Source organism: Lathyrus oleraceus, unplaced genomic scaffold, assembly GCF_024323335.1.
Source record: "Lathyrus oleraceus cultivar Zhongwan6 unplaced genomic scaffold, CAAS_Psat_ZW6_1.0 chrUn0492, whole genome shotgun sequence".
NCBI lineage: Eukaryota > Viridiplantae > Streptophyta > Magnoliopsida > Fabales > Fabaceae > Lathyrus > Lathyrus oleraceus.
The window spans coordinates 36,871-55,469 of NW_026112883.1; the positions used below are offsets into that span (position 1 = coordinate 36,871).

At 40.2% G+C, this 18,599-nt stretch overlaps 61 non-coding genes and 5 pseudogenes across 61 annotated transcripts; all 66 read left to right on the plus strand.

Moving 5' to 3' along the window:
* Positions 1-56: 56 nt before the first annotated feature.
* On the plus strand, positions 57-175 carry LOC127114309 (5S ribosomal RNA). The gene has a single exon (XR_007800196.1). It is a non-coding gene; the product is annotated as a 5S ribosomal RNA (ribosomal RNA).
* Positions 176-333: 158 nt separating this feature from the next.
* LOC127114419 (5S ribosomal RNA) lies at positions 334-454 on the plus strand. Its single transcript, XR_007800301.1, has one exon. It is a non-coding gene; the product is annotated as a 5S ribosomal RNA (ribosomal RNA).
* A 160-nt stretch (positions 455-614) lies between these two features.
* On the plus strand, positions 615-734 carry LOC127114400 (5S ribosomal RNA). The gene has a single exon (XR_007800283.1). It is a non-coding gene; the product is annotated as a 5S ribosomal RNA (ribosomal RNA).
* Positions 735-893: 159 nt separating this feature from the next.
* LOC127114393 (5S ribosomal RNA) lies at positions 894-1,011 on the plus strand. Its single transcript, XR_007800276.1, has one exon. It is a non-coding gene; the product is annotated as a 5S ribosomal RNA (ribosomal RNA).
* A 161-nt stretch (positions 1,012-1,172) lies between these two features.
* LOC127114310 (5S ribosomal RNA) lies at positions 1,173-1,291 on the plus strand. The gene has a single exon (XR_007800197.1). It is a non-coding gene; the product is annotated as a 5S ribosomal RNA (ribosomal RNA).
* A 157-nt stretch (positions 1,292-1,448) lies between these two features.
* On the plus strand, positions 1,449-1,566 carry LOC127114380 (5S ribosomal RNA). Its single transcript, XR_007800263.1, has one exon. It is a non-coding gene; the product is annotated as a 5S ribosomal RNA (ribosomal RNA).
* A 158-nt stretch (positions 1,567-1,724) lies between these two features.
* LOC127114417 (5S ribosomal RNA) lies at positions 1,725-1,848 on the plus strand. Its single transcript, XR_007800299.1, has one exon. It is a non-coding gene; the product is annotated as a 5S ribosomal RNA (ribosomal RNA).
* Positions 1,849-2,008: 160 nt separating this feature from the next.
* Positions 2,009-2,127, plus strand: LOC127114347 (5S ribosomal RNA). The gene has a single exon (XR_007800231.1). It is a non-coding gene; the product is annotated as a 5S ribosomal RNA (ribosomal RNA).
* Positions 2,128-2,286: 159 nt separating this feature from the next.
* Positions 2,287-2,405, plus strand: LOC127114311 (5S ribosomal RNA). The gene has a single exon (XR_007800198.1). It is a non-coding gene; the product is annotated as a 5S ribosomal RNA (ribosomal RNA).
* Positions 2,406-2,565: 160 nt separating this feature from the next.
* On the plus strand, positions 2,566-2,684 carry LOC127114312 (5S ribosomal RNA). Its single transcript, XR_007800199.1, has one exon. It is a non-coding gene; the product is annotated as a 5S ribosomal RNA (ribosomal RNA).
* Positions 2,685-2,840: 156 nt separating this feature from the next.
* Positions 2,841-2,961, plus strand: LOC127114414 (5S ribosomal RNA). The gene has a single exon (XR_007800296.1). It is a non-coding gene; the product is annotated as a 5S ribosomal RNA (ribosomal RNA).
* A 158-nt stretch (positions 2,962-3,119) lies between these two features.
* LOC127114314 (5S ribosomal RNA) lies at positions 3,120-3,238 on the plus strand. Its single transcript, XR_007800200.1, has one exon. It is a non-coding gene; the product is annotated as a 5S ribosomal RNA (ribosomal RNA).
* Positions 3,239-3,397: 159 nt separating this feature from the next.
* LOC127114315 (5S ribosomal RNA) lies at positions 3,398-3,516 on the plus strand. The gene has a single exon (XR_007800201.1). It is a non-coding gene; the product is annotated as a 5S ribosomal RNA (ribosomal RNA).
* A 159-nt stretch (positions 3,517-3,675) lies between these two features.
* LOC127114316 (5S ribosomal RNA) lies at positions 3,676-3,794 on the plus strand. Its single transcript, XR_007800202.1, has one exon. It is a non-coding gene; the product is annotated as a 5S ribosomal RNA (ribosomal RNA).
* A 159-nt stretch (positions 3,795-3,953) lies between these two features.
* LOC127114317 (5S ribosomal RNA) lies at positions 3,954-4,072 on the plus strand. The gene has a single exon (XR_007800203.1). It is a non-coding gene; the product is annotated as a 5S ribosomal RNA (ribosomal RNA).
* A 161-nt stretch (positions 4,073-4,233) lies between these two features.
* Positions 4,234-4,352, plus strand: LOC127114318 (5S ribosomal RNA). The gene has a single exon (XR_007800204.1). It is a non-coding gene; the product is annotated as a 5S ribosomal RNA (ribosomal RNA).
* Positions 4,353-4,510: 158 nt separating this feature from the next.
* LOC127114319 (5S ribosomal RNA) lies at positions 4,511-4,629 on the plus strand. Its single transcript, XR_007800205.1, has one exon. It is a non-coding gene; the product is annotated as a 5S ribosomal RNA (ribosomal RNA).
* Positions 4,630-4,791: 162 nt separating this feature from the next.
* On the plus strand, positions 4,792-4,910 carry LOC127114321 (5S ribosomal RNA). The gene has a single exon (XR_007800207.1). It is a non-coding gene; the product is annotated as a 5S ribosomal RNA (ribosomal RNA).
* A 156-nt stretch (positions 4,911-5,066) lies between these two features.
* LOC127114385 (5S ribosomal RNA) lies at positions 5,067-5,187 on the plus strand. The gene has a single exon (XR_007800268.1). It is a non-coding gene; the product is annotated as a 5S ribosomal RNA (ribosomal RNA).
* A 159-nt stretch (positions 5,188-5,346) lies between these two features.
* LOC127114322 (5S ribosomal RNA) lies at positions 5,347-5,465 on the plus strand. Its single transcript, XR_007800208.1, has one exon. It is a non-coding gene; the product is annotated as a 5S ribosomal RNA (ribosomal RNA).
* Positions 5,466-5,624: 159 nt separating this feature from the next.
* Positions 5,625-5,742, plus strand: LOC127114375 (5S ribosomal RNA). The gene has a single exon (XR_007800258.1). It is a non-coding gene; the product is annotated as a 5S ribosomal RNA (ribosomal RNA).
* Positions 5,743-5,901: 159 nt separating this feature from the next.
* On the plus strand, positions 5,902-6,021 carry LOC127114379 (5S ribosomal RNA). The gene has a single exon (XR_007800262.1). It is a non-coding gene; the product is annotated as a 5S ribosomal RNA (ribosomal RNA).
* A 159-nt stretch (positions 6,022-6,180) lies between these two features.
* Positions 6,181-6,299, plus strand: LOC127114323 (5S ribosomal RNA). Its single transcript, XR_007800209.1, has one exon. It is a non-coding gene; the product is annotated as a 5S ribosomal RNA (ribosomal RNA).
* Positions 6,300-6,459: 160 nt separating this feature from the next.
* Positions 6,460-6,577, plus strand: LOC127114406 (5S ribosomal RNA). The gene has a single exon (XR_007800289.1). It is a non-coding gene; the product is annotated as a 5S ribosomal RNA (ribosomal RNA).
* Positions 6,578-6,737: 160 nt separating this feature from the next.
* On the plus strand, positions 6,738-6,856 carry LOC127114324 (5S ribosomal RNA). Its single transcript, XR_007800210.1, has one exon. It is a non-coding gene; the product is annotated as a 5S ribosomal RNA (ribosomal RNA).
* A 159-nt stretch (positions 6,857-7,015) lies between these two features.
* Positions 7,016-7,135, plus strand: LOC127114362 (5S ribosomal RNA). The gene has a single exon (XR_007800245.1). It is a non-coding gene; the product is annotated as a 5S ribosomal RNA (ribosomal RNA).
* Positions 7,136-7,296: 161 nt separating this feature from the next.
* On the plus strand, positions 7,297-7,415 carry LOC127114325 (5S ribosomal RNA). Its single transcript, XR_007800211.1, has one exon. It is a non-coding gene; the product is annotated as a 5S ribosomal RNA (ribosomal RNA).
* A 163-nt stretch (positions 7,416-7,578) lies between these two features.
* On the plus strand, positions 7,579-7,697 carry LOC127114326 (5S ribosomal RNA). The gene has a single exon (XR_007800212.1). It is a non-coding gene; the product is annotated as a 5S ribosomal RNA (ribosomal RNA).
* A 158-nt stretch (positions 7,698-7,855) lies between these two features.
* LOC127114327 (5S ribosomal RNA) lies at positions 7,856-7,974 on the plus strand. Its single transcript, XR_007800213.1, has one exon. It is a non-coding gene; the product is annotated as a 5S ribosomal RNA (ribosomal RNA).
* Positions 7,975-8,136: 162 nt separating this feature from the next.
* On the plus strand, positions 8,137-8,254 carry LOC127114412 (5S ribosomal RNA). The gene has a single exon (XR_007800294.1). It is a non-coding gene; the product is annotated as a 5S ribosomal RNA (ribosomal RNA).
* A 161-nt stretch (positions 8,255-8,415) lies between these two features.
* Positions 8,416-8,534, plus strand: LOC127114328 (5S ribosomal RNA). The gene has a single exon (XR_007800214.1). It is a non-coding gene; the product is annotated as a 5S ribosomal RNA (ribosomal RNA).
* A 160-nt stretch (positions 8,535-8,694) lies between these two features.
* Positions 8,695-8,812, plus strand: LOC127114396 (5S ribosomal RNA). The gene has a single exon (XR_007800279.1). It is a non-coding gene; the product is annotated as a 5S ribosomal RNA (ribosomal RNA).
* Positions 8,813-8,972: 160 nt separating this feature from the next.
* Positions 8,973-9,091, plus strand: LOC127114330 (5S ribosomal RNA). The gene has a single exon (XR_007800215.1). It is a non-coding gene; the product is annotated as a 5S ribosomal RNA (ribosomal RNA).
* A 158-nt stretch (positions 9,092-9,249) lies between these two features.
* LOC127114331 (5S ribosomal RNA) lies at positions 9,250-9,368 on the plus strand. Its single transcript, XR_007800216.1, has one exon. It is a non-coding gene; the product is annotated as a 5S ribosomal RNA (ribosomal RNA).
* Positions 9,369-9,531: 163 nt separating this feature from the next.
* On the plus strand, positions 9,532-9,651 carry LOC127114430 (5S ribosomal RNA). The gene has a single exon (XR_007800311.1). It is a non-coding gene; the product is annotated as a 5S ribosomal RNA (ribosomal RNA).
* A 158-nt stretch (positions 9,652-9,809) lies between these two features.
* Positions 9,810-9,927, plus strand: LOC127114397 (5S ribosomal RNA). Its single transcript, XR_007800280.1, has one exon. It is a non-coding gene; the product is annotated as a 5S ribosomal RNA (ribosomal RNA).
* Positions 9,928-10,315: 388 nt separating this feature from the next.
* On the plus strand, positions 10,316-10,433 carry LOC127114376 (5S ribosomal RNA). The gene has a single exon (XR_007800259.1). It is a non-coding gene; the product is annotated as a 5S ribosomal RNA (ribosomal RNA).
* Positions 10,434-10,591: 158 nt separating this feature from the next.
* LOC127114333 (5S ribosomal RNA) lies at positions 10,592-10,710 on the plus strand. Its single transcript, XR_007800218.1, has one exon. It is a non-coding gene; the product is annotated as a 5S ribosomal RNA (ribosomal RNA).
* A 159-nt stretch (positions 10,711-10,869) lies between these two features.
* Positions 10,870-10,989, plus strand: LOC127114416 (5S ribosomal RNA). The gene has a single exon (XR_007800298.1). It is a non-coding gene; the product is annotated as a 5S ribosomal RNA (ribosomal RNA).
* Positions 10,990-11,146: 157 nt separating this feature from the next.
* LOC127114377 (5S ribosomal RNA) lies at positions 11,147-11,264 on the plus strand. Its single transcript, XR_007800260.1, has one exon. It is a non-coding gene; the product is annotated as a 5S ribosomal RNA (ribosomal RNA).
* Positions 11,265-11,421: 157 nt separating this feature from the next.
* On the plus strand, positions 11,422-11,540 carry LOC127114334 (5S ribosomal RNA). The gene has a single exon (XR_007800219.1). It is a non-coding gene; the product is annotated as a 5S ribosomal RNA (ribosomal RNA).
* A 160-nt stretch (positions 11,541-11,700) lies between these two features.
* On the plus strand, positions 11,701-11,818 carry LOC127114403 (5S ribosomal RNA). The gene has a single exon (XR_007800286.1). It is a non-coding gene; the product is annotated as a 5S ribosomal RNA (ribosomal RNA).
* Positions 11,819-11,976: 158 nt separating this feature from the next.
* Positions 11,977-12,093, plus strand: LOC127114427 (5S ribosomal RNA). Its single transcript, XR_007800308.1, has one exon. It is a non-coding gene; the product is annotated as a 5S ribosomal RNA (ribosomal RNA).
* A 158-nt stretch (positions 12,094-12,251) lies between these two features.
* On the plus strand, positions 12,252-12,370 carry LOC127114335 (5S ribosomal RNA). The gene has a single exon (XR_007800220.1). It is a non-coding gene; the product is annotated as a 5S ribosomal RNA (ribosomal RNA).
* Positions 12,371-12,529: 159 nt separating this feature from the next.
* On the plus strand, positions 12,530-12,647 carry LOC127114388 (5S ribosomal RNA). Its single transcript, XR_007800271.1, has one exon. It is a non-coding gene; the product is annotated as a 5S ribosomal RNA (ribosomal RNA).
* Positions 12,648-12,806: 159 nt separating this feature from the next.
* Positions 12,807-12,923, plus strand: LOC127114438 (5S ribosomal RNA). Its single transcript, XR_007800318.1, has one exon. It is a non-coding gene; the product is annotated as a 5S ribosomal RNA (ribosomal RNA).
* Positions 12,924-13,079: 156 nt separating this feature from the next.
* LOC127114426 (5S ribosomal RNA) lies at positions 13,080-13,197 on the plus strand. The gene has a single exon (XR_007800307.1). It is a non-coding gene; the product is annotated as a 5S ribosomal RNA (ribosomal RNA).
* Positions 13,198-13,355: 158 nt separating this feature from the next.
* LOC127114429 (5S ribosomal RNA) lies at positions 13,356-13,472 on the plus strand. Its single transcript, XR_007800310.1, has one exon. It is a non-coding gene; the product is annotated as a 5S ribosomal RNA (ribosomal RNA).
* A 157-nt stretch (positions 13,473-13,629) lies between these two features.
* LOC127114386 (5S ribosomal RNA) lies at positions 13,630-13,750 on the plus strand. Its single transcript, XR_007800269.1, has one exon. It is a non-coding gene; the product is annotated as a 5S ribosomal RNA (ribosomal RNA).
* A 160-nt stretch (positions 13,751-13,910) lies between these two features.
* Positions 13,911-14,028, plus strand: LOC127114415 (5S ribosomal RNA). The gene has a single exon (XR_007800297.1). It is a non-coding gene; the product is annotated as a 5S ribosomal RNA (ribosomal RNA).
* Positions 14,029-14,187: 159 nt separating this feature from the next.
* Positions 14,188-14,306, plus strand: LOC127114342 (5S ribosomal RNA). Its single transcript, XR_007800227.1, has one exon. It is a non-coding gene; the product is annotated as a 5S ribosomal RNA (ribosomal RNA).
* A 160-nt stretch (positions 14,307-14,466) lies between these two features.
* On the plus strand, positions 14,467-14,585 carry LOC127114354 (5S ribosomal RNA). The gene has a single exon (XR_007800238.1). It is a non-coding gene; the product is annotated as a 5S ribosomal RNA (ribosomal RNA).
* Positions 14,586-14,747: 162 nt separating this feature from the next.
* Positions 14,748-14,874, plus strand: LOC127114440 (uncharacterized; annotated as a pseudogene).
* Positions 14,875-15,031: 157 nt separating this feature from the next.
* LOC127114450 (uncharacterized) lies at positions 15,032-15,156 on the plus strand (annotated as a pseudogene).
* A 173-nt stretch (positions 15,157-15,329) lies between these two features.
* Positions 15,330-15,448, plus strand: LOC127114387 (5S ribosomal RNA). The gene has a single exon (XR_007800270.1). It is a non-coding gene; the product is annotated as a 5S ribosomal RNA (ribosomal RNA).
* A 158-nt stretch (positions 15,449-15,606) lies between these two features.
* LOC127114369 (5S ribosomal RNA) lies at positions 15,607-15,725 on the plus strand. The gene has a single exon (XR_007800252.1). It is a non-coding gene; the product is annotated as a 5S ribosomal RNA (ribosomal RNA).
* A 160-nt stretch (positions 15,726-15,885) lies between these two features.
* Positions 15,886-16,003, plus strand: LOC127114441 (uncharacterized; annotated as a pseudogene).
* Positions 16,004-16,162: 159 nt separating this feature from the next.
* Positions 16,163-16,281, plus strand: LOC127114348 (5S ribosomal RNA). Its single transcript, XR_007800232.1, has one exon. It is a non-coding gene; the product is annotated as a 5S ribosomal RNA (ribosomal RNA).
* A 160-nt stretch (positions 16,282-16,441) lies between these two features.
* Positions 16,442-16,560, plus strand: LOC127114336 (5S ribosomal RNA). The gene has a single exon (XR_007800221.1). It is a non-coding gene; the product is annotated as a 5S ribosomal RNA (ribosomal RNA).
* A 161-nt stretch (positions 16,561-16,721) lies between these two features.
* LOC127114445 (uncharacterized) lies at positions 16,722-16,841 on the plus strand (annotated as a pseudogene).
* A 161-nt stretch (positions 16,842-17,002) lies between these two features.
* Positions 17,003-17,121, plus strand: LOC127114337 (5S ribosomal RNA). The gene has a single exon (XR_007800222.1). It is a non-coding gene; the product is annotated as a 5S ribosomal RNA (ribosomal RNA).
* Positions 17,122-17,281: 160 nt separating this feature from the next.
* On the plus strand, positions 17,282-17,404 carry LOC127114444 (uncharacterized; annotated as a pseudogene).
* A 49-nt stretch (positions 17,405-17,453) lies between these two features.
* LOC127114371 (5S ribosomal RNA) lies at positions 17,454-17,571 on the plus strand. Its single transcript, XR_007800254.1, has one exon. It is a non-coding gene; the product is annotated as a 5S ribosomal RNA (ribosomal RNA).
* A 161-nt stretch (positions 17,572-17,732) lies between these two features.
* Positions 17,733-17,851, plus strand: LOC127114338 (5S ribosomal RNA). Its single transcript, XR_007800223.1, has one exon. It is a non-coding gene; the product is annotated as a 5S ribosomal RNA (ribosomal RNA).
* A 161-nt stretch (positions 17,852-18,012) lies between these two features.
* LOC127114339 (5S ribosomal RNA) lies at positions 18,013-18,131 on the plus strand. The gene has a single exon (XR_007800224.1). It is a non-coding gene; the product is annotated as a 5S ribosomal RNA (ribosomal RNA).
* Positions 18,132-18,292: 161 nt separating this feature from the next.
* On the plus strand, positions 18,293-18,410 carry LOC127114404 (5S ribosomal RNA). The gene has a single exon (XR_007800287.1). It is a non-coding gene; the product is annotated as a 5S ribosomal RNA (ribosomal RNA).
* Positions 18,411-18,599: the final 189 nt, after the last annotated feature.

An 18,599-nucleotide genomic window follows, 5' to 3' on the forward strand; every position in this document is an offset into this window, starting at 1 on the left:
TTGCCGTTAATAAGTGAAAGAAATAAAATATATACAATCAAAGCGCATGAGATATCAGGTGCGATCATACCAGCACTAATGCACCGGATCCCATCAGAACTCCGCAGTTAAGCGTGCTTGGGCGAGAGTAGTACTAGGATGGGTGACCTCCTGGGAAGTCCTTGTGTTGCACCTCTTTTTTGCGATTTTTAAATACTTCTTTTTATTTCTGTTAATCGGCGTAAAAGAGTCGGAAAAGTAGGAGAAGACAAGCATTTCAGCGTTAATTATGTTTGTTTTGCCGTTAATAAGTGAAAGAAATAAAATATATACAATCAAAGCGCATGAGATATCAGGTGCGATCATACCAGCACTAATGCACCGGATCCCATCAGAACTCCGCAGTTAAGCGTGCTTGGGGAGAGGAGTAGTACTAGGATGGGTGACCTCCTGGGAAGTCCTTGTGTTGCACCTCTTTTTTGCGATTTTTAAATACTTCTTTTTATTTCTGTTAATCGGCGTAAAAGAGTCGGAAAAAAGTAGGAGAAGACAAGCATTTCAGCGTTAATTATGTTTGTTTTGCCGTTAATAAGTGAAAGAAATAAAATATATACAATCAAAGCGCATGAGATATCAGGTGCGATCATACCAGCACTAATGCACCGGATCCCATCAGAACTCCGCAGTTAAGCGTGCTTGGGCGAGAGAGAGTACTAGGATGGGTGACCTCCTGGGAAGTCCTTGTGTTGCACCTCTTTTTTGCGATTTTTAAATACTTCTTTTTATTTCTGTTAATCGGCGTAAAAGAGTCGGAAAAAGTAGGAGAAGACAAGCATTTCAGCGTTAATTATGTTTGTTTTGCCGTTAATAAGTGAAAGAAATAAAATATATACAATCAAAGCGCATGAGATATCAGGTGCGATCATACCAGCACTAATGCACGGATCCCATCAGAACTCCGCAGTTAAGCGTGCTTGGGCGAGAGTAGTACTAGGATGGGTGACCTCCTGGGAAGTCCTTGTGTTGCACCTCTTTTTTGCGATTTTTTAAATACTTCTTTTTATTTCTGTTAATCGGCGTAAAAGAGTCGGAAAAAAGTAGGAGAAGACAAGCATTTCAGCGTTAATTATGTTTGTTTTGCCGTTAATAAGTGAAAGAAATAAAATATATACAATCAAAGCGCATGAGATATCAGGTGCGATCATACCAGCACTAATGCACCGGATCCCATCAGAACTCCGCAGTTAAGCGTGCTTGGGCGAGAGTAGTACTAGGATGGGTGACCTCCTGGGAAGTCCTTGTGTTGCACCTCTTTTTTTGCGATTTTTAAATACTTCTTTATTTCTGTTAATCGGCGTAAAAGAGTCGGAAAAAGTAGGAGAAGACAAGCATTTCAGCGTTAATTATGTTTGTTTTGCCGTTAATAAGTGAAAGAAATAAATATATACAATCAAAGCGCATGAGATATCAGGTGCGATCATACCAGCACTAATGCACCGGATCCCATCAGAACTCCGCAGTTAAGCGTGCTTGGGCGAGAGTAGTACTAGGATGGGTGACCTCTGGGAAGTCCTTGTGTTGCACCTTTTTTTGCGATTTTTAAATACTTCTTTTTATTTCTGTTAATCGGCGTAAAAGAGTCGGAAAAAGTAGGAGAAGACAAGCATTTCAGCGTTAATTATGTTTGTTTTGCCGTTAATAAGTGAAAGAAATAAAATATATACAATCAAAGCGCATGAGATATCAGGTGCGATCATACCAGCACTAATGCACCGGATCCCATCAGAACTCCGCAGTTAAGCGTGCTTGGGCGAGAGGAGAGTAGTACTAGGATGGGTGACCTCCTGGGAAGTCCTTGTGTTGCACCTCTTTTTTTGCGATTTTTTAAATACTTCTTTTATTTCTGTTAATCGGCGTAAAAGAGTCGGAAAAAGTAGGAGAAGACAAGCATTTCAGCGTTAATTATGTTTGTTTTGCCGTTAATAAGTGAAAGAAATAAAATATATACAATCAAAGCGCATGAGATATCAGGTGCGATCATACCAGCACTAATGCACCGGATCCCATCAGAACTCCGCAGTTAAGCGTGCTGGGGCGAGAGTAGTACTAGGATGGGTGACCTCCTGGGAAGTCCTTGTGTTGCACCTCTTTTTTTGCGATTTTTTAAATACTTCTTTTATTTCTGTTAATCGGCGTAAAAGAGTCGGAAAAAGTAGGAGAAGACAAGCATTTCAGCGTTAATTATGTTGTTTTGCCGTTAATAAGTGAAAGAAATAAAATATATACAATCAAAGCGCATGAGATATCAGGTGCGATCATACCAGCACTAATGCACCGGATCCCATCAGAACTCCGCAGTTAAGCGTGCTTGGGCGAGAGTAGTACTAGGATGGGTGACCTCCTGGGAAGTCCTTGTGTTGCACCTCTTTTTTGCGATTTTTTAAATACTTCTTTTTATTTCTGTTAATCGGCGTAAAAGAGTCGGAAAAAGTAGGAGAAGACAAGCATTTCAGCGTTAATTATGTTTGTTTTGCCGTTAATAAGTGAAAGAAATAAAATATATACAATCAAAGCGCATGAGATATCAGGTGCGATCATACCAGCACTAATGCACCGGATCCCATCAGAACTCCGCAGTTAAGCGTGCTTGGGCGAGAGTAGTACTAGGATGGGTGACCTCCTGGGAAGTCCTTGTGTTGCACCTCTTTTTTGCGATTTTTAAATACTTCTTTTGTTTGTTAATCGGCGTAAAAGAGTCGGAAAAAGTAGGAGAAGACAAGCATTTCAGCGTTAATTATGTTTGTTTTGCCGTTAATAAGTGAAAGAAATAAAATATATACAATCAAAGCGCATGAGATATCAGGTGCGATCATACCAGCACTAATGCACCGGATCCCATCAGAACTCCGCAGTTAAGCGTGCTGGGGAGCGAGAGTAGTACTAGGATGGGTGACCTCCTGGGAAGTCCTTGTGTTGCACCTCTTTTTTGCGATTTTTAAATACTTCTTTTTATTCTGTTAATCGGCGTAAAAGAGTCGGAAAAAGTAGGAGAAGACAAGCATTTCAGCGTTAATTATGTTTGTTTTGCCGTTAATAAGTGAAAGAAATAAAATATATACAATCAAAGCGCATGAGATATCAGGTGCGATCATACCAGCACTAATGCACCGGATCCCATCAGAACTCCGCAGTTAAGCGTGCTTGGGCGAGAGTAGTACTAGGATGGGTGACCTCCTGGGAAGTCCTTGTGTTGCACCTCTTTTTTGCGATTTTTAAATACTTCTTTTTATTTCTGTTAATCGGCGTAAAAGAGTCGGAAAAAAGTAGGAGAAGACAAGCATTTCAGCGTTAATTATGTTTGTTTTGCCGTTATAAGTGAAAGAAATAAAATATATACAATCAAAGCGCATGAGATATCAGGTGCGATCATACCAGCACTAATGCACCGGATCCCATCAGAACTCCGCAGTTAAGCGTGCTTGGGCGAGAGTAGTACTAGGATGGGTGACCTCCTGGGAAGTCCTTGTGTTGCACCTCTTTTTTTGCGATTTTTTAAATTCTTTTTATTTCTGTTAATCGGCGTAAAAGAGTCGGAAAAAAGTAGGAGAAGACAAGCATTTCAGCGTTAATTATGTTTGTTTTGCCGTTAATAAGTGAAAGAAATAAAATATATACAATCAAAGCGCATGAGATATCAGGTGCGATCATACCAGCACTAATGCACCGGATCCCATCAGAACTCCGCAGTTAAGCGTGCTTGGGCGAGAGTAGTACTAGGATGGGTGACCTCCTGGGAAGTCCTTGTGTTGCACCTCTTTTTTGCGATTTTTAAATACTTCTTTTATTTCTGTTAATCGGCGTAAAAGAGTCGGAAAAAAGTAGGAGAAGACAAGCATTTCAGCGTTAATTATGTTTGTTTTGCCGTTAATAAGTGAAAGAAATAAAATATATACAATCAAAGCGCATGAGATATCAGGTGCGATCATACCAGCACTAATGCACCGGATCCCATCAGAACTCCGCAGTTAAGCGTGCTTGGGCGAGAGTAGTACTAGGATGGGTGACCTCCTGGGAAGTCCTTGTGTTGCACCTCTTTTTTTGCGATTTTTTAAATACTTCTTTTTATTTCTGTTAATCGGCGTAAAAGAGTCGGAAAAAGTAGGAGAAGACAAGCATTTCAGCGTTAATTATGCTTGTTTTGCCGTTAATAAGTGAAAGAAATAAAATATATACAATCAAAGCGCATGAGATATCAGGTGCGATCATACCAGCACTAATGCACCGGATCCCATCAGAACTCCGCAGTTAAGCGTGCTTGGGCGAGAGTAGTACTAGGATGGGTGACCTCCTGGGAAGTCCTTGTGTTGCACCTCTTTTTTGCGATTTTTAAATACTTCTTTTTATTCTGTTAATCGGCGTAAAAGAGTCGGAAAAAGTAGGAGAAGACAAGCATTTCAGCGTTAATTATGCTTGTTTTGCCGTTAATAAGTGAAAGAAATAAAATATATACAATCAAAGCGCATGAGATATCAGGTGCGATCATACCAGCACTAATGCACCGGATCCCATCAGAACTCCGCAGTTAAGCGTGCTTGGGCGAGAGTAGTACTAGGATGGGTGACCTCCTGGGAAGTCCTTGTGTTGCACCTCTTTTTTTGCGATTTTTTAAATACTTCTTTTTATTTCTGTTAATCGGCGTAAAAGAGTCGGAAAAAAGTAGGAGAAGACAAGCATTTCAGCGTTAATTATGTTTGTTTTGCCGTTAATAAGTGAAAGAAATAAAATATATACAATCAAAGCGCATGAGATATCAGGTGCGATCATACCAGCACTAATGCACCGGATCCCATCAGAACTCCGCAGTTAAGCGTGCTTGGGCGAGAGTAGTACTAGGATGGGTGACCTCCTGGGAAGTCCTTGTGTTGCACCTCTTTTTTTGCGATTTTTAAAACCTTTTATTTCTGTTAATCGGCGTAAAAGAGTCGGAAAAAGTAGGAGAAGACAAGCATTTCAGCGTTAATTATGTTTGTTTTGCCGTTAATAAGTGAAAGAAATAAAATATATACAATCAAAGCGCATGAGATATCAGGTGCGATCATACCAGCACTAATGCACCGGATCCCATCAGAACTCCGCAGTTAAGCGTGCTTGGGCGAGAGAGTAGTACTAGGATGGGTGACCTCCTGGGAAGTCCTTGTGTTGCACCTCTTTTTTGCGATTTTTTAAATACTTCTTTTATTTCTGTTAATCGGCGTAAAAGAGTCGGAAAAAGTAGGAGAAGACAAGCATTTCAGCGTTAATTATGTTTGTTTTGCCGTTAATAAGTGAAAGAAATAAAATATATACAATCAAAGCGCATGAGATATCAGGTGCGATCATACCAGCACTAATGCACCGGATCCCATCAGAACTCCGCAGTTAAGCGTGCTTGGGCGAGAGTAGTACTAGGATGGGTGACCTCCTGGGAAGTCCTTGTGTTGCACCTCTTTTTTTGCGATTTTTTAAATACTTCTTTTATTTCTGTTAATCGGCGTAAAAGAGTCGGAAAAAGTAGGAGGAGACAAGCATTTCAGCGTTAATTATGTTGTTTTGCCGTTAATAAGTGAAAGAAATAAAATATATACAATCAAAGCGCATGAGATATCAGGTGCGATCATACCAGCACTAATGCACCGGATCCCATCAGAACTCCGCAGTTAAGCGTGCTTGGGCGAGAGTAGTACTAGGATGGGTGACCTCTGGGAAGTCCTTGTGTTGCACCTCTTTTTTGCGATTTTTAAATACTTCTTTTATTTCTGTTAATCGGCGTAAAAGAGTCGGAAAAAAGTAGGAGAAGACAAGCATTTCAGCGTTAATTATGTTTGTTTTGCCGTTAATAAGTGAAAGAAATAAAATATATACAATCAAAGCGCATGAGATATCAGGTGCGATCATACCAGCACTAATGCACCGGATCCCATCAGAACTCCGCAGTTAAGCGTGCTTGGGCGAGAGTAGTACTAGGATGGGTGACCTCCTGGGAAGTCCTTGTGTGTGCACCTCTTTTTTGCGATTTTTTAAATACTTTTTTTATTTCTGTTAATCGGCGTAAAAGAGTCGGAAAAAGTAGGAGAAGACAAGCATTTCAGCGTTAATTATGTTTGTTTTGCCGTTAATAAGTGAAAGAAATAAAATATATACAATCAAAGCGCATGAGATATCAGGTGCGATCATACCAGCACTAATGCACCGGATCCCATCAGAACTCCGCAGTTAAGCGTGCTTGGGCGAGAGTAGTACTAGGATGGGTGACCTCCTGGGAAGTCCTTGTGTTGCACCTCTTTTTTTGCGATTTTTTAAATACTTCTTTTTATTTCTGTTAATCGGCGTAAAAGAGTCGGAAAAAGTAGGAGAAGACAAGCATTTCAGCGTAATTATGTTTGTTTTGCCGTTAATAAGTGAAAGAAATAAAATATATACAATCAAAGCGCATGAGATATCAGGTGCGATCATACCAGCACTAATGCACCGGATCCCATCAGAACTCCGCAGTTAAGCGTGCTTGGGCGAGAGTAGTACTAGGATGGGTGACCTCCTGGGAAGTCCTTGTGTGCACCTCTTTTTTTGCGATTTTTAAATACTTCTTTTTATTTCTGTTAATCGGCGTAAAAGAGTCGGAAAAAGTAGGAGAAGACAAGCATTTCAGCGTTAATTATGTTTGTTTTGCCGTTAATAAGTGAAAGAAATAAAATATATACAATCAAAGCGCATGAGATATCAGGTGCGATCATACCAGCACTAATGCACCGGATCCCATCAGAACTCCGCAGTTAAGCGTGCTTGGGCGAGAGTAGTACTAGGATGGGTGACCTCCTGGGAAGTCCTTGTGTTGCACCTCTTTTTTTGCGATTTTTTAAATACTTCTTTTTATTTCTGTTAATCGGCGTAAAAGAGTCGGAAAAAGTAGGAGAAGACAAGCATTCAGCGTTAATTATGTTTGTTTTGCGTTAATAAGTGAAAGAAATAAAATATATACAATCAAAGCGCATGAGATATCAGGTGCGATCATACCAGCACTAATGCACCGGATCCCATCAGAACTCCGCAGTTAAGCGTGCTTGGGGCGAGAGTAGTACTAGGATGGGTGACCTCCTGGGAAGTCCTTGTGTTGCACCTCTTTTTTTGCGATTTTTAAATACTTCTTTTTATTTCTGTTAATCGGCGTAAAAGAGTCGGAAAAAAGTAGGAGAAGACAAGCATTTCAGCGTTAATTATGTTTGTTTTGCCGTTAATAAGTGAAAGAAATAAAATATATACAATCAAAGCGCATGAGATATCAGGTGCGATCATACCAGCACTAATGCACCGGATCCCATCAGAACTCCGCAGTTAAGCGTGCTTGGGCGAGAGTAGTACTAGGATGGGTGACCTCCTGGGAAGTCCTTGTGTTGCACCTCTTTTTTGCGATTTTTTAAATACTTCTTTTTATTCTGTTAATCGGCGTAAAAGAGTCGGAAAAAAAAGTAGGAGAAGACAAGCATTTCAGCGTTAATTATGTTTGTTTTGCCGTTAATAAGTGAAAGAAATAAAAATATATACAATCAAAGCGCATGAGATATCAGGTGCGATCATACCAGCACTAATGCACCGGATCCCATCAGAACTCCGCAGTTAAGCGTGCTTGGGCGAGAGTAGTACTAGGATGGGTGACCTCCTGGGAAGTCCTTGTGTTGCACCTCTTTTTTGCGTTTTTAAATACTTCTTTTTATTTCTGTTAATCGGCGTAAAAGAGTCGGAAAAAGTAGGAGAAGACAAGCATTTCAGCGTTAATTATGTTTGTTTTGCCGTTAATAAGTGAAAGAAATAAAATATATACAATCAAAGCGCATGAGATATCAGGTGCGATCATACCAGCACTAATGCACCGGATCCCATCAGAACTCCGCAGTTAAGCGTGCTTGGGCGAGAGTAGTACTAGGATGGGTGACCTCCTGGGAAGTCCTTGTGTTGCACCTCTTTTTTTGCGATTTTTTTAAATACTTCTTTTTATTTCTGTTAATCGGCGTAAAAGAGTCGGAAAAAGTAGGAGAAGACAAGCATTTCAGCGTTAATTATGTTTGTTTTGCCGTTAATAAGTGAAAGAAATAAAATATATACAATCAAAGCGCATGAGATATCAGGTGCGATCATACCAGCACTAATGCACCGGATCCATCAGAACTCCGCAGTTAAGCGTGCTTGGGCGAGAGTAGTACTAGGATGGGTGACCTCCTGGGAAGTCCTTGTGTTGCACCTCTTTTTTTGCGATTTTTTAAATACTTCTTTTTGTTTCTGTTAATCGGCGTAAAAGAGTCGGAAAAAGTAGGAGAAGACAAGCATTTCAGCGTTAATTATGTTTGTTTTGCCGTTAATAAGTGAAAGAAATAAAATATATACAATCAAAGCGCATGAGATATCAGGTGCGATCATACCAGCACTAATGCACCGGATCCCATCAGAACTCCGCAGTTAAGCGTGCTTGGGCGAGAGTAGTACTAGGATGGGTGACCTCCTGGGAAGTCCTTGTGTTGCACCTCTTTTTTTGCGATTTTTAAATACTTCTTTTTATTTCTGTTAATCGGCGTAAAAGAGTCGGAAAAAGTAGGAGAAGACAAGCATTTCAGCGTTAATTATGTTTGTTTTGCCGTTAATAAGTGAAAGAAATAAAATATATACAATCAAAGCGCATGAGATATCAGGTGCGATCATACCAGCACTAATGCACCGGATCCCATCAGAACTCCGCAGTTAAGCGTGCTGGGCGAGAGTAGTACTAGGATGGGTGACCTCCTGGGAAGTCCTTGTGTTGCACCTCTTTTTTGCGATTTTTTAAATACTTCTTTTTATTTCTGTTAATCGGCGTAAAAGAGTCGGAAAAAGTAGGAGAAGACAAGCATTTCAGCGTTAATTATGTTTGTTTTGCCGTTAATAAGTGAAAGAAATAAAATATATACAATCAAAGCGCATGAGAGATCAGGTGCGATCATACCAGCACTAATGCACCGGATCCCATCAGAACTCCGCAGTTAAGCGTGCTTGGGCGAGAGTAGTACTAGGATGGGTGACCTCCTGGGAAGTCCTTGTGTTGCACCTCTTTTTTTGCGATTTTTTAAATACTTTTTTGTTTCTGTTAATCGGCGTAAAAGAGTCGGGAAAAAGTAGGAGAAGACAAGCATTCAGCGTTATTATGTTTGTTTTGCCGTTAATAAGTGAAAGAAATAAAATATATACAATCAAAGCGCATGAGATATCAGGTGCGATCATACCAGCACTAATGCACCGGATCCCATCAGAACTCCGCAGTTAAGCGTGCTTGGGCGAGAGTAGTACTAGGATGGGTGACCTCCTGGGAAGTCCTTGTGTTGCACCTCTTTTTTTGCGATTTTTTAAATACTTCTTTTTATTTCTGTTAATCGGCGTAAAAGAGTCGGAAAAAAAGTAGGAGAAGACAAGCATTTCAGCGTTAATTATGTTTGTTTTGCCGTTAATAAGTGAAAGAAATAAAATATATACAATCAAAGCGCATGAGATATCAGGTGCGATCATACCAGCACTAATGCACCGGATCCCATCAGAACTCCGCAGTAAGCGTGCTTGGGCGAGAGAGTAGTACTAGGATGGGTGACCTCCTGGGAAGTCCTTGTGTTGCACCTCTTTTTTTGCGATTTTAAATACTTTTTTTATTTCTGTTAATCGGCGTAAAAGAGTCGGAAAAAGTAGGAGAAGACAAGCATTTCAGCGTTAATTATGTTTGTTGCCGTTAATAAGTGAAAGAAATAAATATATACAATCAAAGCGCATGATGAGATATCAGGTGCGATCATACCAGCACTAATGCACCGGATCCCATCAGAACTCCGCAGTTAAGCGTGCTGGGCGAGAGTAGTACTAGGATGGGTGACCTCCTGGGAAGTCCTTGTGTTGCACCTCTTTTTGCGATTTTTTAGTTTTTAAATACTTCTTTTTATTTCTGTTAATCGGCGTAAAAGAGTCGGAAAAAAGTAGGAGAAGACAAGCATTTAGCGTTAATTATGTTTGTTTTGCCGTTAATAAGTGAAAGAAATAAAATATATACAATCAAAGCGCATGAGATATCAGGTGCGATCATACCAGCACTAATGCACAGGATCCCATCAGAACTCCGCAGTTAAGTGTTGCACCTTTTTTTGCGATTTTTTAAATACTTCTTTTATTCTGTTAATCGGCGTAAAAGAGTCGGAAAAAGTAGGAGAAGAAAGCATTTCAGCGTTAATTATGTTTGTTTGCCGTTAATAAGTGAAAGAAATAAAAATATATACAATCAAAGGCATGAGATATCAGGTGCGATCATACCAGCACTAATGCACCGGATCCCATCAGAACTCCGCAGTTAAGCGTGCTTGGGCGAGAGTAGTACTAGGATGGGTGACCTCTGGGAAGTCCTTGTGTTGCACCTCTTTTTTGCGATTTTTTAAATACTTCTTTTTGTTTGTTAATCGGCGTTAAAGAGTCGGAAAAAAGTAGGAGAAGACAAGCATTTCAGCGTTAATTATGTTGTTTTGCCGTTAATAAGTGAAAGAAATAAAATATATACAATCAAAGCGCATGAGATATCAGGTGCGATCATACCAGCACTAATGCACCGGATCCCATCAGAACTCCGCAGTTAAGCGTGCTTGGGCGAGAGTAGTACTAGGATGGGTGACCTCCTGGGAAGTCCTTGTGTTGCACCTCTTTTTTTGCGTTTTTAAGTAATCTTTTTTGTTTCTGTTAATCGGCGTAAAAGAGTCGGAAAAAGTAGGAGAAGACAAGCATTTCAGCGTTAATTATGTTTGTTTTGCCGTTAATAAGTGAAAGAAATAAAATATATACAATCAAAGCGCATGAGATATCAGGTGCGATCATACCAGCACTAATGCACCGGATCCCATCCAGAAACTCCGCAGTTAAGCGTGCTTGGGCGAGGTAGTACTAGGATGGGTGACCTCCTGGGAAGTCCTTGTGTTGCACCTCTTTTTTGCGATTTTTTAAATACTTCTTTTATTTCTGTTAATCGGCGTAAAAGAGTCGGAAAAAGTAGGAGAAGACAAGCATTTCAGCGTTAATTATGTTTTTTGCCGTTAATAAGTGAAAGAAATAAAATATATACAATCAAAGCGCATGAGATATCAGGTGCGATCATACCAGCACTAATGCACCGGATCCCATCAGAACTCCGCAGTTAAGCGTGCTTGGGCGAGAGTAGTACTAGGATGGGTGACCTCTGGGAAGTCCTTGTGTTGCACCTCTTTTTTGCGATTTTTTAAATACTTCTTTTTTATGTTTAATCGGCGTAAAAGAGTCGGAAAAAAGTAGGAGAAGACAAGCATTTCAGCGTTAATTATGTTTGTTTTGCCGTTAATAAGTGAAAGAAATAATATATACAATCAAAGCGCATGAGATATCAGGTGCGATCATACCAGCACTAATGCACCGGATCCCATCAGAACTCCGCAGTTAAGCGTGCTTGGGCGAGAGTAGTACTAGGATGGGTGACCTCCTGGGAAGTCCTTGTGTTGCACCTCTTTTTTTGCGATTTTTTAATACTTCTTTTTATTTTTGTTAATCGGCGTAAAGAGTCGGAAAAAGTAGGAGAAGACAAGCATTTCAGCGTTAATTATGTTTGTTTTGCCGTTAATAAGTGAAAGAAATAAAATATATACAATCAAAGCGCATGAGATATCAGGGTGCGATCATACCAGCACTAATGCACCGGATCCCATCAGAACTCCGCAGTTAAGCGTGCTTGGGCGAGAGTAGTACTAGGATGGGTGACCTCTGGGAAGTCCTTGTGTTGCACCTCTTTTTTGCGATTTTTAAATACTTCTTTGTATTTCTGTTAATCGGCGTAAAAGAGTCGGAAAAAGTAGGAGAAGACAAGCATTTCAGCGTTAATTATGTTTGTTTTGCCGTAATAAGTGAAAGAAATAAAATATATACAATCAAAGCGCATGAGATATCAGGTGCGATCATACCAGCACTAATGCACCGGATCCCATCAGAACTCCGCAGTTAAGCGTGCTTGGGCGAGAGTAGTACTAGGATGGGTGACCTCTGGGAAGTCCTTGTGTGCACCTCTTTTTTGCGATTTTTTACTACCTTTTATTTCTGTTAATCGGCGTAAAAGAGTCGGAAAAAAAGTAGGAGAAGACAAGCATTTCAGCGTTAATTATGTTTGTTTTGCCGTTAATAAGTGAAAGAAATAAAATATATACAATCAAAGCGCATGAGATATCAGGTGCGATCATACCAGCACTAATGCACCGGATCCCATCAGAACTCCGCAGTTAAGCGTGCTTGGGCGAGAGTAGTACTAGGATGGGTGACCTCCTGGGAAGTCCTTGTGTTGCACCTCTTTTTTTGCGATTTTTAAATACTTCTTTTTATTTCTGTTAATCGGCGTAAAAGAGTCGGAAAAAGTAGGAGAAGACAAGCATTTCAGCGTTATTATGTTTGTTTTGCCGTTAATAAGTGAAAGAAATAAAATATATACAATCAAAGCGCATGAGATATCAGGTGCGATCATACCAGCACTAATGCACCGGATCCCATCAGAACTCCGCAGTTAAGGTGCTTGGGCGAGAGTAGTACTAGGATGGGTGACCTCCTGGGAAGTCCTTGTGTTGCACCTCTTTTTTGCGATTTTTTAAATACTTCTTTTTATTCTGTTAATCGGCGTAAAAGAGTCGGAAAAAGTAGGAGAAGACAAGCATTTCAGCGTTAATTATGTTTGTTTTGCCGTTAATAAGTGAAAGAAATAAAATATATACAATCAAAGCGCATGAGATATCAGGTGCGATCATACCAGCACTAATGCACGGATCCCATCAGAACTCCGCAGTTAAGCGGCTTGGGCGAGAGTAGTACTAGGATGGGTGACCTCCTGGGAAGTCCTTGTGTTGCACTCTTTTTTTGCGATTTTTAATACTTCTTTTATTTCTGTTAATCGGCGTAAAAGAGTCGGAAAAGTAGGAGAAGACAAGCATTTCAGCGTTAATTATGTTTGTTTTGCCGTTAATAAGTGAAAGAAATAAAATATATACAATCAAAGCGCATGAGATATCAGGTGCGATCATACCAGCACTAATGCACCGGATCCCATCAGAACTCCGCAGTAAGCGTGCTTGGGAGAGAGTAGTACTAGGATGGGTGACCTCCTGGGAAGTCCTTGTGTTGCACCTCTTTTTGCGATTTTTAAATACTTCTTTTTATTTCTGTTAATCGGCGTAAAAGAGTCGGAAAAAGTAGGAGAAGACAAGCATTTCAGCGTTAATTATGCTTGTTTTGCCGTTAATAAGTGAAAGAAATAAAATATATACAATCAAAGCGCATGAGATATCAGGTGCGATCATACCAGCACTAATGCACCGGATCCCATCAGAAACCGCAGTTAAGCGTGCTTGGGCGAGAGTAGTACTAGGATGGGTGACCTCCTGGGAAGTCTTGTGTTGCACCTCTTTTTTGCGATTTTTAAATACTTTTTTATTTTGTTAATCGGCGTAAAAGAGTCGGAAAAAAAGTAGGAGAAGACAAGCATTTCAGCGTTAATTATGTTTGTTTTGCCGTAATAAGTGAAAGAAATAAAATATATACAATCAAAGCGCATGAGATATCAGGTGCGATCATACCAGCACTAATGCACCGGATCCCATCAGAACTCCGCAGTTAAGCGTGCTTGGGCGAGAGAGTAGTACTAGGATGGGTGACCTCCTGGGAAGTCCTTGTGTTGCACCTCTTTTTTGCGATTTTTTAAATACTTCTTTTTATTTCTGTTAATCGGCGTAAAAGAGTCGGAAAAAGTAGGAGAAGACAAGAATTTCAGCGTTAATTATGTTTGTTTTGCCGTTAATAAGTGAAAGAAATAAAATATATACAATCAAAGCGCATGAGATATCAGGTGCGATCATACAGCACTAATGCACCGGATCCCATCAGAACTCCGCAGTTAAGCGTGCTTGGGCGAGAGTAGTACTAGGATGGGTGACCTCCTGGGAAGTCCTTGTGTTGCACCTCTTTTTTGCGATTTTTTAAATACTTCTTTTTATTTCTGTTAATCGGCGTAAAAGAGTCGGAAAAAGTAGGAGAAGACAAGCATTTCAGCGTTAATTATGTTGTTTTGCCGTTAATAAGTGAAAGAAATAAAATATATACAATCAAAGCGCATGAGATATCAGGTGCGATCATACCAGCACTAATGCACCGGATCCCATCAGAACTCCGCAGTTAAGCGTGCTTGGGCGAGAGTAGTACTAGGATGGGTGACCTCTTGGGAAGTCCTTGTGTTGCACCTCTTTTTTTGCGATTTTTAAATACTTCTTTTATTTCTGTTAATCGGCGTAAAAAGAGTCGGAAAAAGTAGGAGAAGACAAGCATTTCAGCGTTAATTATGTTTGTTTTGCCGTTAATAAGTGAAAGAAATAAAATATATACAATCAAAGCGCATGAGATATCAGGTGCGATCATACCAGCACTAATGCACCGGATCCCATCAGAACTTCGCAGTTAAGCGTGCTTGGGCGAGAGTAGTACTAGGATGGGTGACCTCCTGGGAAGTCCTTGTGTTGCACCTCTTTTTTTGCGATTTTTTAAATACTTCTTTTTATTTCTGTTAATCGGCGTAAAAGAGTCGGAAAAAAGTAGGAGAAGACAAGCATTTCAGCGTTAATTATGTTGTTTTTGCCGTTAATAAGTGAAAGAAATAAAATATATACAATCAAAGCGCATGAGATATCAGGTGCGATCATACCAGCACTAATGCACCGGATTCCATCAGAACTCCGCAGTTAAGCGTGATGCGAGAGTACTGGGCGAGAGTAGTACTAGGGGGTGACCTCCTGGGAAGTCCTTGTGTTGCACCTCTTTTTTTGCGATTTTTAAATACTTCTTTTTATTCTGTTAATCGGCGTAAAAGAGTCGGAAAAAGTAGGAGAAGACAAGCATTTCAGCGTTAATTATGTTTGTTTGCCGTAATAAGTGAAAGAAATAAAATATATACAATCAAAGCGCATGAGATATCAGGTGCGATCATACCAGCACTAATGCACCGGATCCCATCAGAACTCCGCAGTTTAAGCGTGCTTGGGCGGGAGAGTAGTACTAGGAGGGTGTACCCTCCTGGGCCGGAAGTCTTTGTTGCACCTCGTTTTATTGCTGTTTTAGATTTTTAAATACTTCTTTTTTGTGTCTGTTAATCGCGCGTAAAAAGAGTCGGAAAAGTAGGAGAAGACAAGCATTTCAGCGCGTTAAGTATGTTGTTTTGACCGTTAATAAGTGAAAGAAATAAAATATATACAATCAAAGGCATGAGATATCAGGTGAGCGATCATACCAGCACTAATGCACCGGATCCCATCAGAACTCCGCAGTTAAGCGTGCTTGGGCGAGAGTAGTACTAGGATGGGTGACCTCCTGGGAAGTCCTTGTGTTGCACCTATTTTTTTGCGAGTTTTTAAGTACTTCTTTTGTTCTGTTAATCGGCGTAAAAGAGTCGGAAAAGTAGGAGAAGACAAGCATTTCAGCGTTAATTATGTTTGTTTTGCCGTTAATAAGTGAAAGAAATAAAATATATACAATCAAAGCGCATGAGATATCAGGTGCGATCATACCAGCACTAATGCACCGGATCCCATCAGAACTCCGCAGTTAAGCGTGCTTGGGAGAGAGTAGTACTAGGATGGGTGACCTCCTGGGAAGTCCTTGTGTTGCACCTCTTTTTTTGCGATTTTTTAAATACTTCTTTTTATTTCTGTTAATCGGCGTAAAAGAGTCGGAAAAAGTAGGAGAAGACAAGCATTTCAGCGGTAATTATGTTTGTTTTTGCCGTAATAAGTGAAAAAATAAAATATATACAATCAAAGCGCATGAGATATCAGGTGCGATCATACCAGCACTAATGCCCGGATCCATCAGAACTCCGCAGTTAAGCGTGCTTGGGCGAGGAGTAGTACTAGGATGGGTGACCTCCTGGGAAGTCCTTGTGGCACACCTCTTTTTTGCGATTTTTTAATACTTCTTTTTATTTCTGTTAATCGGCGTAAAAGAGTCGGAAAAAGTAGGAGAAGACAAGCATTTCAGCGTTAATTATGTTTGTTTTGCCGTTAATAAGTGAAAGAAATAAAATATATACAATCAAAGCGCATGAGATATCAGGTGCGATCATACCAGTACTAATGCACCGGATCCCATCAGAACTCCGCAGTTAAGCGTGCTTGGGCGAGAGTAGTACTAGGATGGGTGACCTCCTGGGAAGTCCTTGTGTTGCACCTCTTTTTTTGCGATTTTTTAAAATACTTCCTTTTATTTCTGTTAATCGGCGTAAAAGAGTCGGGAAAAGTAGGAGAAGACAAGCATTTCAGCGTTAATTATGTTTGTTTGCCGTAATAAGTGAAAGAAATAAAATATATACAATCAAAGCGCATGAGATATCAGGTGCGATCATACCAGCACTAATGCACCGGATCCCATCAGAACTCCGCAGTTAAGCGTGCTTGGGCGAGAGTAGTACTAGGATGGGTGACCTCCTGGGAAGTCCTTGTGTTGCACCTCTTTTTTTGCGATTTTTTAAATACTTCTTTTTATTTCTGTTAATCGGCGTAAAAGAGTCGGAAAAAGTAGGAGAAGACAAGCATTTCAGCGTTAATTATGTTTGTTTTGCCGTTAATAAGTGAAAGAAATAAAATATATACAATCAAAGCGCATGAGATATCAGGTGCGATCATACCAGCACTAATGCACGGATCCCATCAGAACTCGCAGTTAAGCGTGGCTTGGGCCCGAGAGTAGTACTAGGATGGGTGACCTCCTGGGAAGTCCTTGTGTTGCACCTCTTTTTTTGCGATTTTTTAAATACTTCTTTTTATTTCTGTTAATCGGCGTAAAAGAGTCGGAAAAAGTAGGAGAAGACAAGCATTTCAGCGTTAATTATGTTTGTTTTGCCGTTAATAAGTGAAAGAAATAAAATATATACAATCAAAGCGCATGAGATATCAGGTGCGATCATACCAGCACTAATGCACCGGATCCCATCAGAACTCCGCAGTTAAGCGTGCTTGGGCGAGAGTAGTACTAGGATGGGTGACCTCCTGGGAAGTCCTTGTGTTGCACCTCTTTTTTTGCGATTTTTTAAATATTCTTTTATTTCTGTTAATCGGCGTAAAAAGAGTCGGAAAAAGTAGGAGAAGACAAGCATTTCAGCGTTAATTATGTTTGTTTTGCCGTTAATAAGTGAAAGAAATAAAATATATACAATCAAAGCGCATGAGATATCAGGTGCGATCATACCAGCACTAATGCACCGGATCCCATCAGAACTCCGCAGTTAAGCGTGCTTGGGCGAGAGTAGTACTAGGATGGGTGACCTCCTGGGCGTGTAATTATGTTGTTTTGCCGTTAATAAGTGAAAGAAATAAAATATATACAATCAAAGTGCATGAGATATCAGGTGCGATCATACCAGCACTAATGCACCGGATCCCATCAGAACTCCGCAGTTAAGCGTGCTTGGGCGAGAGTAGTACTAGGATGGGTGACCTCCTGGGAAGTCCTGTGTTGCACTCTTTTTTTTGCGAGTTTTTAAGTACTTCTTTTTGTTTCTGTTAATCGGCGTAAAAGAGTCGGAAAAAGTAGGAGAAGACAAGCATTTCAGCGTTAATTATGTTTGTTTTGCCGTTAATAAGTGAAAGAAATAAAATATATACAATCAAAGCGCATGAGATATCAGGTGCGATCATACCAGCACTAATGCACCGGATCCCATCAGAACTCCGCAGTTAAGCGTGCTTGGGCGAGAGTAGTACTAGGATGGGTGACCTCCTGGGAAGTCCTTGTGTTGCACCTCTTTTTTTGCGATTTTTTAAATACTTCTTTTTATTTCTGTTAATCGGCGTAAAAGAGTCGGAAAAAGTAGGAGAAGACAAGCATTTCAGCGTTAATTATGTTTGTTTTGCCGTTAATAAGTGAAAGAAATAAAATATATACAATCAAAGCGCATGAGATATCAGGTGCGATCATACCAGCACTAATGCACCGGATCCCATCAGAACTCCGCAGTTAAGCGTGCTTGGGCGAGAGTAGTACTAGGATGGGTGACCTCCTGGGAAGTCCTTGTGTTGCACCTCTTTTTTTGCGATTTTTTAAATACTTCTTTTTATTTCTGTTAATCGGCGTAAAAGAGTCGGAAAAAGTAGGAGAAGACAAGCATTTCAGCGTTAATTATGTTTGTTTTGCCGTTAATAAGTGAAAGAAATAAAATATATACAATCAAAGCGCATGAGATATCAGGTGCGATCATACCAGCACTAATGCACCGGATCCCATCAGAACTCCGCAGTTAAGCGTGCTTGGGCGAGAGTAGTACTAGGATGGGTGACTCCTGGGAAGTCCTTGTGTTGCACCTCTTTTTTTGCGATTTTTTAAATACTTCTTTTTATTTCTGTTAATCGGCGTAAAAGAGTCGGAAAAAGTAGGAGAAGACAAGCATTTCAGCGTTAATTATGTTTGTTTTGCCGTTAATAAGTGAAAGAAATAAAATATATACAATCAAAGCGCATGAGATATCAGGTGCGATCATACCAGCACTAATGCAC